Raw genomic sequence first — 5758 nt, forward strand, 5'->3', positions numbered from 1 at the left:
TTGTTTATTTTGATAGTAGACATCCTAATGGATATGAGGTGCCCATAGTATTGATTTTTATACAGCTTTTATTTGTATCATTAACTAATTGTGTTTTGCACGCTAAGGTGGCTTCCAAACTAGACTATAAATATTTTTAGGACAAGGACTCTCCTGTATACATCTTTTATTACCCAAGCATGCCTAATAAGCACTCTGTATGTGTAGAAGGGATAAATATGATTGTTGACACTGTAGTTACATTTATTTGGAATGCTAATATGTGCATTTGGAATGCTTTCCCAAAGACCTTTACCCCAAAGGAGGGTTTTAAAAAATGTTCCACTGAAAAATAAACTACCAAATTTAGAAACTCATTTATTAAGCAAGTATGAATCGAACACCTGGATGCTGGGAATCATGAGATGAATAAGCCTGATCCAGTTCTTCTCTCATGCAGCTTCACTCTAGCAAAAGAGAAAGTCATCAAATACATTTAAATAACTACTCATTTAATTACAATTATGGTAAGTGAAACAAACTAGAAGTTCAGGAGGCTAAGGGAGCCCATAGCAGGGACATTTGGCATGTTTTGTGGGAGGTCAGGGACGATGCATAAATGTTAGCTAGGGGAAGATGATATGGGAGGGAGCCTGTGAAGCAGAAGAAACAACATGTGCAAAGGCCCTGTGGCAGAGAGGAATGTGGTCCCCTTGGGCAAGTGAGAAGAGTTTGCATCTCCCGCATACTGAGCAGGAGCCCTAGGAAACTTAAGGGTTGGCCTAGCCCTCCCCTACAACAATGCCATCATTTCTACTTACTTTCCTGCACCAAGGTGGTATAGGGGCATTCTTAGTAGCTTGCTGGGTTGCATCTGGGCAGGGCTTGAAACGTAAGGGTCTGCGAGGCAGTCAACAGGGTGGGGCACTGAGTCTTTTCCCAGCCACTCTTTACGCTGATCTTGCCCCAGTTTGGAGCCTTGTTATGAAATAAAGTGAGGGGGTCAGACGTAGGGATCTTTGGATGGGGCAGGCTCTGAGCACATCTCTGCAAAAATCTGCTTTACCTCACCCTGGGGTGACAGAAATCGAGAATCCAGAATCTTTGTTTCACTAACCCGTGTGGAGTTGTTCAAGGGGAAGAAGAACAGAATCTGCCCTAAAATGCCCCAAATTATTTATCGGTCAGTCACAAATTAATACATCATCCATCCACCCCACAGGATTGGAGACCACACACGGTGTGCATTGGGGATGATGAAATTTGACCCAGGAGAGAAGTCAATGCATGTTGCCCGCTCTGGGGAGATGAATGATACACAATGAAAGGAAAAGTGAATGATTCCTAAAGTTCTCCCTTAATTTCCAGTCAGCAGAGACTTTACCCACTGGTCAGGCAGATGGGGCTGAAACTGTCCCCTCAACCAGGAACGTAAAAAGGGCAAGTGACACAGTGTGGGGCGCCAACATTCCTGCGGGGTGCACACAGCTCATTAAAACCGACGGCCCACTGTGCCGGAGCTCCATGGTGCACACAGTGCTGGGGATGACGGGGGATGACGCAGTCTGGCCAAATTCAAAAGCAGTTAATTTCCTCTACATTGGATGTATAAGGCAAGACAATGCACCCGGAATAAATACCACTGAGTTTACACCCACATCTGAAGACAGACACTTCATAATGTAGCAGACTCGGCTTTGGCACCAGGACGGTGGCAGTGTCCCTCCGTGGACACACAGCCTCAGTGACCCACACCCAAAGTGACCTGGGGGTGAGACAGTGAGACTCGATCACTGACTGACCCAGGGTTCTCCAAGTTGGCCCATCTACGAGGACGTATGTCAGGGCAACTATTATTCAGGAAAGCCCTATGGAGAAGAATGAGGCAGAGTCTCTCCATTATCCCTGTTCTCATAGCCATTCCAGAGCTATTTTAGAATTCTTATCACACTGCGATAAGGAAAAAGCAACCAAAGGACCATGTCTGCAGTCCTCGTGTGACCCTTCCTGCTTTGTGATATTGCCCCCGATCTATTTTCAGAACAGGAGTTAAAAAGCCGCATCAGTGAACAGAAGCACAGTGTAGAGGCCGAGAGAAAAGACTCTGGTGCCCAAATGCCTGGGTTTGAATCAAATATCAAACACACACACACACACACACACACACACGGCCAATGACAGACCATATATACGACAGCGGTCCCATAACATTGTAATACTGTATTTTTACTGTACCTTTTCTATGTTTAGATACACAAATACTTAACCTTCTGTTACAACTGCCTGCACTATTGAGTCCAGTAACATGTTGTGCAGGTTTGTAGCCTGGGAGCAATAGGCTAGACCATATAGCCTAGGTGTACAGTAGGCTATACCATCTGGGTTTGCGTGAGTGCACTCAGATATTTGCACAATGACAAAACCACATAAAGATGCATTTCTCAGAAAGCATCACATCATCGTGCAATTCCTGACTATGTACATATATGCGTGTGCATGGACGGACGGATGGACGGATGGATAGCAGCCTTGGGCAAGTCCTTTAACCTCTCTGTGCCTTGGTTTCTGCATGTATAAAATGAAGTTTTTGTGATGATTAAAAGAATTAATAGAATTTATAATGCTCTTAGAGCAGAGCCTGGCATATAGTAAGCACTATGTCAATGTCAGCTGTTACCATTTATCAAATGCATGAAAGCATTAAAAGGTACAGACTGTGTTAAATAGCATTTATTGCTACCACTGACAGGACAACCAGCTCACAATGAACTGCTGGCCCTTGACAGGTAAGAAGGAAATGGCTTGTTTATCCTCATGAAACCTTTGCTTTACCTCCCAAATGCTCCTCTGTCCTTTAACTACAAAGTGACCATCCAGCCAGGTTTGCCCAGGATCGAGGGGGCTCCTAAGATGTGAAACTTATGGTTTTAAAACTAGAGGGGTCCTGGGCAAAGGGGAGATATAGAAACGAAAGTGATTTTCAGACTTTTGATGACTTTATAATTGTAGGGAGGGTAGGGGTGTGCTTACAAACTGTTTTAATAAAGAACTATACTTTTTCCTGTCAAAACAGAGGCTGTACCCAGGTGCTGCAGGAAGAAAGAACTGGAATGACTTCTTCCTAAGGTAATTCTACCTTGTGTCTCAGCTGAGGCCACTATAACAGAGTACCATAGACTGGGTGGCTTAAATTACACAGCATTTGTTTCTTACAATGCTGGAGGCTGAAAGACCAAGATCAGGGTGCCAACGTGGTTGGGTCTTGGTGAAGGCCCTCTTCCTGGTCTACAGGTGCCAGTCTTCTCCTTGTACCCTCACATGGCAGAGAGCAGAGAGAAAGTAAAAGAAAGCTCTTTCCTGTCTTTTTGTAAGGGCACTAATCCCATTCATGAGGGCCCCACTCTCATTACCTAATTACCTCCCTAAGGCCCACCTCCTAATACCATCACCTTGGGGGTTAGGATTTCAACAATATGAATTTGCGGGGGCGGGGGGGGGGGGGGGACACAAACATTCAGTCCATAGGACGGTGATTAGATAAGCAGAAGTTACACCGGTCTTGGTGGTCGTAAAAGGAGGAAAAGTAATACTGAAGCTGGCCTTGCAGTGTTATAGTTTGGTATATAGCATGTGGGCTAGTTTCAAACAAGGTAAAAAAAAAAAAAAAAAAAAGAAGTTAGATTCAGCATGGTACAGTACTTAATATCCTATTCATTTTAAAATTTGTTCCTATTTATGCCATCCTCTCTTTTGCTGTTAATCTCTAATAAAGTATTTAATCTATGTTGTTATTGATGTATAACAACACATAGAGGAAACTGTACAAATTAAAAGTATTCAATCATAAAGTGAAGATACCCATGTAAATACCACCCAGATAATTAGTTTTCAATGGATTAAAAACATCCAATTATAAAAGAATTTTATTTCTGTTCTCTGAGACATCAATTCTCTACATCTGGATTCTATGCTTGAGCTCCTTAAGCTAATGCCAGAGTTCCAGGTATAGCATCAAAAGAAAATAACCCAATTTCTAGTGACCCTTGCAAATCCAAACTTTTTAGTGATCGTCAATGCTGTACAACTAACATTTAAAATTAATATTTTTGATACAAGAGATACCCATGATTAAATACAGGTTTTCTGTCTTTCTTATTTTGGAAGCTCTTCCTATGGATTTGCTTTGCTACATCAGTTGTTTATAGTTTACAATTTGCAGGGAGGTGTAAAATAACAGAGGTGAAAAGGCCTTAATATTACCAGTTGGGATAACAAATACCTCCCTAAGGGACTGTTATAATAATATAGCATTATAAACGCAGAAATGATGGTGACAGCTATATTGTGCATATCTGACTTTTCTTTTTTTTTAAGCAGCAAGACACTGAGGCCATGGAACTAGCATATATTGCAGGCTAAACGGAAACTAGCCGGTCCATGTGTGGGCACAAACCAATTAAGTGGAGCACTTACTGAATTGCTTTCTCAGCCAGGATGAAGAACGATCGCTCCTAAGTCAAACTGTATAGATGTTTGACTGAAAGAGTTTACACGTAAATCTGGCCCAAGGTAAATCTGCCACTTCATTTCCTTGGCTGGAACACTTGAAGTGGTTAAGTGAGGCAGGGAAGCTACTTAATTCTTTGCGAGAGGAGGTCCTCCAGCTGGGTCTTGCATTGGTTTACACTTCAGTGTGAAGGTAAAAAAGGGACACTGGCTTCCTATGCATGGCTGAAGATGGACAGTCTGCCTACACCAGGGGTTCTCAACCCCAGAAGACTTTACAAACTTTTTGGAGTTTGGAAATTAAAAAAAAAAAAAAAAAATACGCATGCTCAGGACTGCCCTAGACCAATTACTCCTGTTAAACAAGGCTTCTGGGAGATCATTGCTTTGGACCAGTCTTCTGCACTGGGCCCCTGCAGACCAGACCAAACCAAGATGGAATCACTTGTGCTAAGTAAGTGCCAGGTAACCAAACTGAACTTTAAAATGGGCAGGCCAGCTTTCCTAAAAAACAGATTCCAGTCAACCTGAGTTAGCGCAATAATGAAGTCCTCTCCCGCCCTATAAGGAAATAACTTTGAAATGACCACTCTGCTTTTTGTTCTGTTTCTACTTTTTTCAGCCCTTTTCTGCACATAAAGCCAACCTCCTCTGCTCAGTTCGCTGGCACACTTATTCTATTTTATATTTATATTTTATTGTATATAATAAAGTATTGCCTGATTCTAGATTGTAAGAAAAGCCAATTAGATCTTATTAAATTTGTTGTAATTTTGTCTTTTGACAGATCTGTGTCTCTGGAAGTGGAGTCCAGGCATGAGAGCAAGTTTAAAAATTCCCAAGTGCTTCTACTCTGCAGCTATGGCTGGAACACTGGGCAAATACTTGGAATTAGCAAGTCCTCTATTAGAGGAATGCGTCCAGGACCCTTCTACAGGGCTGTCCCTGCAGCCTGGGGAAATGCAGTTCCCAGGTCTGGGTCCCACAGGCAAAAGTTGGATAATGGCGTTGAGCAGCAACGGTTTTGTAACTTACATCCTCACGTACTTATCTTTGCAAACACTCACAAAAGCCCGGAACTGAGGTCAAGACTACAGGTGCCCCCAGGGGACTGGACCACCACCCTCCTGGCATTTTACGGATAGAGGCTGCACCTGCGCACAGGCCGAGGGCGGAGTGCGCACGCGCGGACCAGGCCCGGGGGGCGGGGCGTGGAGGTGCATGCGCGGGGATAAAGGCAGTGCTTCCGGTCGGGGCACAACCGGGGGGCGGG

General features: G+C 43.5%; 1 non-coding gene across 1 annotated transcript; it reads left to right on the forward strand.

Moving 5' to 3' along the window:
• The first annotated feature begins 3488 nt into the window (after positions 1 to 3488).
• On the forward strand, positions 3489 to 3630 carry LOC138393536 (small nucleolar RNA SNORA61). Its single transcript, XR_011235215.1, has one exon. It is a non-coding gene; the product is annotated as a small nucleolar RNA SNORA61 (small nucleolar RNA).
• The last annotated feature ends 2128 nt before the right edge of the window (positions 3631 to 5758 follow it).

Source organism: Eulemur rufifrons, chromosome 11, assembly GCF_041146395.1.
Source record: "Eulemur rufifrons isolate Redbay chromosome 11, OSU_ERuf_1, whole genome shotgun sequence".
NCBI classification, from domain to species: Eukaryota; Metazoa; Chordata; class Mammalia; order Primates; family Lemuridae; genus Eulemur; species Eulemur rufifrons.